We start from the raw sequence: 12,084 nt of genomic DNA on the forward strand, positions 1-12,084 counted from the left end.
TGTTTTGACATGTTATTTAACATTTGTGCACAAGAAGTAGTATATATTTTTTATTTTTGATGTGGTCAAAGATAAATTTGGTAAATCCTTCATTTTGAGCCCTGAAAAGTCCTGTCAAATAAAAATGAATTGCAATGCAACACCATGAAACCACAACCCATTTGTTCATGCTCATTGAGCAAGTTCATAAACAAAAAAAGTGAAATTATTGAGGTATGTGGACATAGCACAAAATCTAAATCAGTAATTTTAGCATGTCAAAGTCATATTCATGTTTATAAAATATCTTTTCCCTCAACAAAATTGTGGCTAGTGAAAATGGTTAGTGGCTAGTAATGTTGGAAATCTACTAGCCACAGTGGCTGGTGATCAAAAAAGTTAATGTCAAGCAATGTATATTACATTATATTATCATGTGACTATAGGTTAGGCTTTGATAAGATTTAAATTCGATTTTTTTTTCAAACTGTCATTTGCTTGACCGACATTCAGATCCGTCAAAATCATTTTTTTAAGTATTTCAACTTTTAATTTATTTAATATGGGTTTAAATGTTGATACTTTAGAACAGATGCAAGAAAATGGTCTCCTTATTTTACATTTACAAACTTAGAGATCCTGAATGAACAAACAGATGAATAAATATTGTAAATACCTAATTTTTAGCTCAGCATGAACATACAAAATAACTCAAGCAAGAATGAGAAACACTGTGCACCATTGTCTCGACATGTCACTGGATATTAACAGCATGATGAAGAAACATTTTATAGATACTGTTTGATAAGTTGTTTCCCTCGTATACTCAATGGAGATTGTTTTATTAACACATTGTGTGGTCTGAAGGTTTTTTAACATCTTGAATACATTACAAATAAAAGTTAGCATCAATTGAAAAGGGCTTTATAGAAACGGAGAGATCTTTTTATATTTCTGCAACATGTTTAAACGTTGTTTTTCTTTTTCTTGCCATAACAATCATTCAACACCTCACAAAGCCTTTGAAAAGATAATACTAATCACAAAGCCACGACATCAGGGCTATAAAACAACACAGATATCTCACTTCCTCCATGCTGATATGGTGAGACTTGAGAGGTATATAATTCATGTCAGATACAGAGCTCAAATTCCCATATATAATTTTATGCCAACCCTGTATCTGTCAACACAGGCTTTTACTTTTATTTTTCCTAATATCCATAACAAGAGGTCACCTGGGTCTGATTCCAGCTTTGTATGTCTTTAACTCATTTGTTATTTCGTGGATAAAACAAAGATCTGTATTGTACTGTATGTACAGTAGAAAAAGAACAAACAAGAAAACCAAGTGAATCACATGTGTAACTAATATGCTTGCATGGAGACTTAAGGGTATGATCCATAACTTGAACAAATAAGTGGACAGGAACTAAACAGAAGAAAACTTTGAGCAAAACATGAACACATAAAAGCAACATAAATGTTCAAAAAACAATGTAAACCTGACCTTACCTCCCCCAGATGGAAAGAGAAGCCACCTGCCAAAACTTAAAGAGAGGTTTGGCAGAACCAAAGGAATTGAAACTGAGGTGAAGACTGAGACAGAACCGGGAGAAGAAGCGTAGGTTGAGACAATGGCTCAGCAGGCCTGTCAAACCAGTGGAAGTGGGAACCAAGGTGGAGCCAGAGAAGAAGAAACAGCTGTAGAACTGGAAGTCTGAGCCAGAACAGCAAGGGACAGGGTCCATATAAAATAAAGCCAATTTATGAGGAGTCCAGTGGAACTTATTCATTTTCTTTTCGGCTTAGTCCCTTTATTGTTCTAGGGTTGCCACAGCGAAATTAACTGCCAACTTTGTCCAGCAAATATTTTACGCAGCGGATGCCCTTCCAGCTGCAACCCATCACTGAGAAACATCAATACACTCATTGACACAAACTACGGACAATTTTAGCCTACCCAATTCACCTACACCATGTCTTTGAACTTGTGGGGGAAGAAGACTGGGAGCTGGGTGGAACCCATGACCATAAATGAAACTTGGAGGAACTAGTGATGCTAAAGAATACTTGGGGCTGCAGGGAATCACCACAGATAATGGATAATAAGAGATTAGCATAACCAGCAGTGGTAAACAAGACTTGGAGTTGAACAGAACCAGCACCGACAAAGGTAATTTGAAGTTGAGAGGAGCCACTTAGTTTGAAGAAGACTTGGATAGGCAGAATGAGTGGTGAGACAAGCAAACTTGAAGTTGGGTGGAAGAACTGAGTCTAAAGAAGACTTGGGTGGACAGAATGAGTGGTGAAAAAAAGAAGACCTAGGAAGAAAAACTCTAAAGAAAACTCTGTAGGAGACTGGGATGGGCAGAACCAGTGGTCACAAATAGTAACCTGAAGCTGGGTGGAAAAAAAGAAACAAAAGGAGACTTGGATAGATGAAACTATCACTAAAAGGATACTGTGCAAACTGTTGTGATGAAGGAAACTTGAGGCTGGGAGAAACCAGTGACAACTAAGCAGACTTAGAGCTGAACAGAACCAATAGCCGCATTTCCACTATCGGGCCAGTGCGAGCCAGGGCTTTAATCGGACCGGGCCAATAGAGGTTGAGAAATGAGGCCAAAATCATGTCGCATTTCCACTGTCGGGCTAGTAGCTCACAGCGCATCACGCAAACACCGCCCCCAGAACGTCCCCGAATCAAACGTCACACAACCCGCCCACTTCAGCGGGAATGAGGACAGGCAGATAAAGCACACCATAGAATCATCAGAAAACGAAACCATTAAAATGAAGACAACCGAAACAAACAAATGACACGTTACTGTACAGCAGTACATGAAATGTCTATACGCACAGACCTGTGTATTTCCATTCATCACATTTGTTTACTCGATGACCGACTGTTGGCATTGTGCATCGAGTGCTCTCGCCACTAACGGAGGGACCCAATACAGAGAGCGCACACATCCATATTATAAAGCCACAGAAATTCTTCTTTATAACTCGATATGGCATGTATTTTATAACATCCTCGTTTTGAGACGTCGTGTTAAGTGTTTCAGCGCAAGAGCGAGTAGCCTAATAAAATATAGCCATATTTGTTGCGCTCGGCAGCTATTCACTAAAGCTCTTCATTTAAAGTTTCATTTATAAATTTAACCACATCATATAAAAACATAAACAGTTGTTTGAGGATATAGAACATATTTTGTGTTTGGGCTTTCCCCCAATGCGTTTAAAGCAGCGTGCGCTGCGCAGGACTGTGACAGAAAAAAAGGTATAGGCTAGATTCTGCTTTCACTCACCGAAATAATGCTCTGTTTGCGCGAGATGATTAATATCATCGTATCCAAATACTTTATAAATATTTACTTACATAAATATTTACTTTATATAAATATTTCAAACCTGGTGTTTATTGTTTTTAGAAAATATCGAAAATCTTTTTTTTCAGACAGGTCTTTGTAAAATGAAAGTTAGACTATAAGTGGCTTTAAAACGGTTTGATTTATGTATTGTATATAGGCTACCTACATTGTTATAGCTAGCTTTTGTTTATTTTATATTGGTTAATTTATTTAATGTGATTTTATATATATCCGATATTTGTAATTCTTTAAATTATATTTCAATATAGCTTAGGCTATTTTATCAAGATATGACACTATATTGTTTAAAGTCTACGAAAGTGGGCACGTAATTTGTTAAGTTTTATGTCTTTCTGTTGTATTTATTTTGTGTATTATCTCCAAAATAAATAAAGAAAAAAGCCGCTCGCGGCATCAACAGAGCTGTGAAGGAGCGCTCTTGCCCAGTCTCACACACATACATATACAGGCATCTAAACGTGCACAAACAAACATTTTAAACCTGACAAAAACTCTTGAAAACCTTTATTGTCTGCTGTGTCTTTTATATGGTGTAAAGATTATTATGCGTTATTGAAACATAAAGGAGGACGCAGCAAAAAACGTCACTATAAATTAAAACTACTTTATTATTTTATGCAGCAGCCTTACATTTAAAAGGGAAACATAAGGGGATCATACGCAAAAAGACCCCAGACTATAAGGCCAGATGTTTTCTTTCCCTTATTTCTTTATTTGTTTGGCGCAAGTACTCATGTGCGATCAGAAAACTGCCAGCCTCCCCTCTTAATCCGCCCCGAAGCCCCAGCTGGCCCTCCTTGGCCCAAGGTATTCGGCGGGCCGAAAAAGGCCGGCCGCTGGCCCCAAGAAAGTCCCGCTTTGGCCCGATTAGGCCCCGGAAGTGACAGTGGAAACCCCACTGGCCTTGGCTCGCCCTGGCTCGCTCGCTTTAGGTGCGATAGTGGAAACGCGGCTAATGAGATTTGAGACTGGGTGGAACCAGTGGTGGTAAATGGGTTTGGAATCTGGACAGAGCCAGTGACAATTAAGCAGAATTAGAGCTGGACAGAACAACTAGTAACAAAAGAACCTTGAAACTGAATGTAACCAGTGACAACAAGAAAGACTTGGGGCTCTGTGAAGCCAGTGGTGATGAAACAGACTTGGAGCTGAAAAGGTCCAATGGAAAAAAAGGAGACTAAAACCTAGGCAGAACACATGGCCATGAAGAAAAAAAAAAGATGCTAGGTGGAACCTTCAGTAGTAAAGGAGACTGGATTCTGGGTGGCAATATTAGCAACAAAGACATTTGAACCTGTGTGGAACCAGCAGTAACAAGGAAGACAGGTCCTGGGTACAATCAGCAGCAACCAAAGAAACATTGGGGTCGGACCAAATCAAAGGCAATGACAGAGACTCGGCTAATCCCTTGGTCTAGAAACCTTGGGCTGGGATGAACCAGCTACAACAAAGAACACAGGGATCTGGGGAAACTGGCAACAACAAATGAGGCTAGGCATAACCACTTGAGAACTGGAACAACTTAGATCATATGATGTCGTGACCTTGGCATTTCAAGTGGCATACTCTACAGCTTTAGCTGCATGGAATCATTTGATTAAGTTTTGTTTCTTTTGTTTTCTTGAGAAGCTTTTTGGCAAGTTGTACTGAAACCTTAAAAATCATACCCATAATTCTAAAATGAAATGAGGATTAAGCCACTATTTATTTTTGTGCAGGTTCAGTCACTGGAATGATGACTACCATTATACAAGGCAAATTTTCAGGTTAAATTTGCTCAGCTGGTGGTGGAGCTCTGGATGATGCCCCAGAACCACATGCCACAGGGATTTCAACCCTTCCAAGAATGCACACATGCTGTCTTGGGGTGCTGTTGTAGTGACAAACCCTCCAATGGAGCGGCCCTTTCCGTGTGCCAAATAACAAGGGATTTATACCTCTGTAACTCATCACCAGCCCAGAGCCCAGACACACAGACTCAGGGCTTCAGAGTTCACTGGGCAGGGATGAAACAGCGGCCTGCATTCATTTACAAGATTTGCACATTCACATTTGTAAAGACCCTCAGATGAGCGAGAACAATGGCTGACAGTAAGCCCTGAAGCTACTCTGAGAGGAACTGTAATTAGATCATAAGTATTCCATGCCTTTTTGGTTGGTATATTTGGAATAGCAGTATCAAAAAGGCATGTGGTTTTGTGAGAGCCATGTCATAGTAGTCTAATTAGGGATTGATAGGAAGGCTGGTGGAGCACAACTGTCTGGGCAAACATTGTATTCTGGGAAGTACATTTGTCAGGTCAGGTGTGCAAACGTTGTGGAATTTAGCCATACTTTATGTGATGAACTCAGTTAATCCTTATAAAAAGACTTATTAGAAAGGTCTAACATCATTTTGTTTTTTGATGTTTCTTTTTTTTATATGTTGCTGCACGTTTTAGTTTTAAAACATATAAGTTTTGCTACTGTTACGCCTTCCATCCACATTATCCCAGAGTTTTCGAGCCCCAAAAACAGAGCATTATAGAAACGCTGAAGAGGCCCTTTTGGTTTTAAAATGCTGCTGCTCCGTGTCAGCGTGGATGGGGAAAAACATCTGATTGGGGCTTTTTCCTCAATATTAAGTAGCCTACGCAAAGTTCATTCTTGCATCCTTTCCTTGTAAGTTCAGACATCGCAAGTTTGAGATTTTACATTTTTAAAGGGAACAGTGTAGGCTACTTTATAACCTCATTCACACCACCCTCGCTACATTGTTTCACTATCTTAACAATAAAATTATTACACAATATAAGGAACTGTCTATTTTACTTTTGATATTAGCATCTTAACAGACACCAAAAAATGTTGAGGCATCGTGTAGCTGCAAATATATATGACTGTCATCTTCTAAGCATGTTTACAACATAACGGAGCCTACAAACATAACGTCCTCCTTTTATTTTCAATGAAAAATACAAAACCTATCTCTTTTGCTGAATATCAGTTGTAATAATCAATAATGGCTATTATAAAAGTATAATGTACAATAAGTTTACACATTATAGGAAATAGGGGTGACGCGGTTCGCCTTACAGCAAGAAGGTTGCTGGTTCGAGCCTCAGCTGGGTCAGTTGGCATATCTGTGTGGAGTTTGCATGTTCTCCCTGTGTTCGTGTGGGTTTCCTCCGGGTGCTGGAGGTTTCCCCCAGAAGTCCAAAGACATGTGGTACAGGTGAATTGGGTAGGCTAAAGTTCCCCTTCGGTTGGGGAACTTCAGTGCCATAGAGTGGATTGATTGAATCCACGAAATGGGAGGATTCGGTTCAGAAGCCGCTTGTCTGAAAGAGTATTGAACGGGCCAATAAATGCAAGAATTGGCAGCGTAAGCTTGCACAGGTGTACTTCATTGCCAATTATCCCAGCATATAAGCACACCTGGAGCGAGCAGACGCCATCATTTTCGCTTCAGAGACTTTCTGATCGAGTCGATGAGGGTTCCTCCTGCTGTGACCAGCGATTCTGAGCGAACGAGAGCATTCTCCCGGTCCAGAGTGTGTACACGCAGCGGCAGACGGTCGAGCTGGGTTTCTCCCTTGCCTGGCGTTCTTTGGGTCCGGTCCTCCAGAGCGGTGCGTATAAAGTTGCAAACTTCACAGAAAGAGCAACACAGTCGTGCAGCACGTCCTTTTCAGGACGGCGCTCCGACTGTGCGTTTCTGGATGCGGTGGTTTCCTGTCCTCGGATGATGGGCACGAGCACTGCGTTGCATGTCTGGGGGGCCAGCATGTTAATGCGCTGCTCGCGGGCAGTTCATGTCGTCATTGCGATGCCATGACTGTTGCGCAGTAAAGATCGCGGCTAGCCTTTGCAAAAGGGCGAACCATCCCAGTTGTCCCCTGCTCTGCAGCGGGCACTCGGGCAGATCTGAGGGTTTCAGCGAGAGATAATCCGTCGCCCACGGGCCCGCGGACCTCCCGCTCCTCTAAGCGCTCCATCCAAGCTTCGGGCGGGGGAAGCGATCCGTCTAACAGATGGTAGCCCTTACGCCCGATGACACCGGAGACCAGACGTCCACCGCGGCATCGGAGGGTGGGCTTTCATTGTCCGATGATGATCCAGACCCGCTCGCCCCCTTCGGGCTGGTGAGCGCTGTCACTACGGATCCTGAAACGGACATGTTAGCCGTGCTTTCCCGGGCTGCTTCGAGGAAACCGACTAGAGGGGCGTTCCCTTCTTCCCGGAGGTGCACAGTAGGCTCAAGCGGTCTTGTAAAGCACTTTTTTCTGCTCGTGCTGCGTGTCCCTCCACCCTAACCACTCTTGACGGTGGAACAGCCAGGGGGTATGTGGCGATTCCTCAGGTTGAGTGTGCGATGGCGGTAAATCCGCGCGGCGCCTCTTCTTGGCGGGGTCCGCCTCGTCTCCCATCCAAAGCCTGTAAGTTATCTACCTCCCTCGGAGCTAGAGCTTACATAGCTGCGGGCCAGGCTGCTTCCGCCTTGCATGCGATAGCCACCTACCAGCGCTACCTAGCGCAGGCGCTGGCCGAGCTGCACGAGGGTGGGTCCAACCCAGGCTTACGAGCTTCGCACCACCGCCGACTTAGCTCTTCGGACTACTGAGTCCGCTGCGTGTGCGTTGGGGAGGACGATGTCCCCATTAGTGATCCAGGAGCGCCACCCCTGGCTGATATGCGCGAAGTCGACAAAGTCCGCTTTCTTGACTTTCCCCATATCCCAAGCCATGTTCGGCGACACCGTCTGTGAATTCACCCAGGAATTCACCCAGAGCAGTTGGTGGGTGATGTCTTATCGGCGGTCCGTAGCCCGCTCCGCCCGCCGTGCCATTCATACCTGCTCCTCGCCGAAGGCGCCCGCCTACGAGAGCTGCTCCGCCCCCGCACACGCCTCTGGCGAAGCGAGCGCGTCGGGCACCTCGGAAGCAGGCAGCCCCCCTGCCCAGAACGCCGCTAAGTCTGGCAACGGACCGTGAAGCGTCCCTGGGACAGGCCATCTGGAGAAGAGGGAACTTGCTCTTTCCCCGCTGGAGGGCGGGGCCCCATTTCCAACGGCACTTTTTACTGCCATGAAAACATTATGAAAGGGCACTTTTCACTTCCCCAGATGTGACAGCCCGAAATCTGCCAGTCTGGGACGCTATGCTTTCTAGCTTGCAGATTCGGTGCGTTTCGCCAGTGGCTCACGAGCGCTGGGAGGACGGTCTCCTTTCTCCCACCCCTCGAGCCTCCCCTCCGGAGCTCGGGTTCGGAGTGAGAGCAAATATCTCACCTCCAGCTTTTCCGTGGGAACCGCGAGCTTCCCGGATCAGCACACCCACTCCGCGCTGCCCCACTGCTGGTACGTCAGCGATTGTAGCGATGAGTCCATTAGCGGGAGCTCTGCCTGCCTGGTTAGCGCGGGCCAGCTCTTCGCGGTGGCTCATACGCACAATCAGACTCGGCTATGCGATTCAGTTCGCGAAACGGCCCCCCAAGTCGCGGGTGTGTATTCACCAGGGTCAGCCCCCTGTCCGCCCTTGTCTTGCGAGAGGAAATTGCTGTCCTCCTGGCGAAGGATGCAATCGAGCCGCTCCCTCCAGCCGAGATGGAGAGCGGTGTTTACAGCCCACACTTCATCGTGCCCAAAAAGAGCGGTGGGTCACGGCCAATCCTAGATCTGCGCGTTTTGAACCGCTGTCTGCACAAGCTGCCGTTCAGAATGCTCACGCAGAAGCGCATCCTCCGGTGCGTTCGTCCTCTGGGTTGGTCTGCAGCATTAGACCTGATGGACGCGTATTTCCATGTCTCCACTCTTCCTCGCCACCGTCAGTTTCTGCGGTTTGCGTTTGAAGGTCGAGCTTGGCAATACAAAGCCCTCCCCTTCGGGCTCTCTCTGTCTCCGCGGGTCCTCACCAAGCCCGCGGAGGGTGCCTCAGAGCCCCTTCGGCTCGCGGGCATCTGCATACTCGATTTCTTACGACTGGCTGATTTTTGCCCTCTCTCGTAGCAATTGATTATGCACAGAGACAAAGTGCTCTGGCACTTCCACCTGTGGGGGTTTCAGGTCAACCGAGAAAAGAGCAAACTCGCCCCCGTGCAGAGGATCTCTTCTCTCGGGCTGGAGCTGGACTCGGTCACCATGGCAGCGCGCCTCTCCGGAGAGCGCGCTCAGCTGATGCTGTACTGTCTGAGAGAGCTCGACAGTAAAATAGTGGTCCCACTGAAACTATTTCAGAGGCTCCTGGGGCATATGGCATCCGCAGCCACTTCATGCCGCTCGGATTATTCTATATGAGACCACTTCAGCACTGGCTTCACGATCGAGTCCCCAGACGCGCATGGCACGCGTGCGCACACCGAGTCTCTGTTACTGCGCTGTGTCGCCGCGCCCTCAGCCCTTGGAGTGACCCTTCGTTCCTACAGGCCTGGGTGTCTCTAGAACAGGCGTCCAGTCTTGTTGTCGTTTCAGCAGACGCTTCCAACACGGGCTGGGGGGCTGTGCGTTGCGGGCATGCGGCTGCGGACCTGTGGAAAGGTACCCAGTTGCATTGGCATATCGCCTGGAGCTGTTGGCAGTGTTCCTCGCTCTCCAACGTTTTTTTCCGGTGCTGGAGCGGCAACACGTGCTGGTCAGGACGGACAGTACGGCGGAGGTGGCGTATATCAGCCGTATAGGGGGTATGCGCTCTCGCCGCATGTCTCAGCTCGCCCGCCGTCTGCTCCTCTGGAGTCATCCGCGGCTGAAATCGCTGCACGCCATTCATATTCAGGCAAGCTCAACCGTGCAGCCGATGCGCTCTCACGGCAGCCTTGCGTCCTGGAGAATGGAGACTCCACCCCGAGTCTGTTCAGCTGATATGGGCGCGATTCGGGGAAGCCCAGATCGATCTGTTGCTTCCCCCGAGATCGCTCATTGCCAGTTGTTCTTTCCCTGACTGAGTGCTCTCGGCACGGATGCACTGGCTTACAGCTGGCCTCGGGGCACGCGCAAATACGCGTTTCCCCCAGTGAGCCTGCTCGCGCAGTTACTGTGCAAGGTCAGGGAGGACGAGGAACAGGTTGCTGGTTGCGCCCCTCTGGCTCAACCGGACCTGGATGTCAGAGCTCTCCCTCGCGATAGCCCTCCCCTGGCAGTCCCTTCGAGAGAGCACCTACTCTCTCAGGGAAAGGGCACCACCTGGCACCCTCGCCGATCTTTGGAGATTTTTAGACGCGAGGAAGACTTAGGTAACCTCCGATTGCGGTGGCTAATACCGTCACTCGGGCTAGAGGCCCCTCCCCGAGCGCGCCTATGCCCTGACGTGGAGTCTATTCACTGAATGGTGTGTCTCTCGCTGAGAAGACCCCCGTAATTTGCCAGATCAGCGTTGTGCTTTCTTTACACCGAGAGAAGTTGGAGAGCAGGCTGTCGCCCTCCACACTCAAGGTTACGTGGCTGCCATCTCCGCTCTCATGACGCGGTGGCTGGCAGCACCGTGGGAACGCATAGCCTCATCATCCGGTTCCTCAGGGGCGTTAAGCGAATTAATCCACCCCGCCCCCTCTCATGCCCTCTTAGGATCTCGCCCTCGCTACACAAGCCGCGTCAGATCCCTTCGATCCTCGACTCAGTATCTTTCTGTCCCTGAAGACAGCTCTTCTGGTCGCGTTGATATCGATTAGAGGGTCGGGGACCCGGAGGCATTTTTCGGTCAGTGACTCGTGCCTGTAATTGGGCTGGCTTTTTCTCACGTCCTGAGACCCCGCCCGCGATATGTGCCCAAGGTTCCTACCACTCTGTTTTAATACAAGGTAGTGAGCCTGCAAGCGCTGCCCTCGGAGGAGGCAGACCCAGCCCTTCTTTATTGTCCAGTTCGCGTTTTGCGTATTATCTGGACCGCACTCAGAGTTTAGATCATCTGAGCAGCTCTTCGTCTGTTATAGCGGTCGGCAGCAGGGAAGTGCCGTACCGAAATAAGTTCCCACTAGATTGTGGATGCCTTTCTTTCACTATCAGAGCCGAGATGAGCCGCGTCCCCCGAGAGCGCGTGCGCACTCCACTCGGAGCTTCGCATCCTCTCGAGCGCGCGCACGCGGCGCCCCTCTAACAGACATCTGTAGAGCTGCGGGCTGGGTGACACCCAACACATTTGCAAGGTTTTACAATCTGCGAGTGGAGCCGATTTCCTCAAGGGTATTAGGTAACCCTTGGTGATTGAGGAAACAATTCGGTAGGGTGTTGAAACACGCTTGCTGCGCCATTTTCCCTAACACGGAGATACGTGCACCTTTTTATCTGTCAGTAAAGTTCCCCGTCAGGTGAGCCCTGCAGATTCCTCCGTGGCCCCCAGCACTGACTCAGCGGAGGAGTCACTTGCTGGCCCACTACGTTGTAGGTCTGCCCGCTGGTCAGCCCGCGTTTTGGGTAAAGGTGCCTGCTATGCGTGATCCCCACATCCCATATGCTTATTCCGCCACGGTTAAGTCCCCCCCCCCCCCTGGGCGGACCCGTGTCTTCCCTCCCCGCTAACCACTCTTTTGCTATGCGTACTCCCCCTTTTTAGGGCTAGTCCATATGTAAATTCTGCCATCTATCCCCCCTTGGGTAACGGATGGCCTCCGCAGCGTCCTCCCTATCGGGATTGCACGCTTCCCAACGTACTGTCGTATTTTCCTAGAATTATCTAGTTGCTCACGACTTCCCAAAAATATATCTAAATCCGTAAAACTTCTGTTGAAGTAGGATAAA

The sequence above is a fragment of the Danio rerio genome, chromosome 18 (genome assembly GCF_049306965.1).
Source record: "Danio rerio strain Tuebingen ecotype United States chromosome 18, GRCz12tu, whole genome shotgun sequence".
NCBI lineage: Eukaryota > Metazoa > Chordata > Actinopteri > Cypriniformes > Danionidae > Danio > Danio rerio.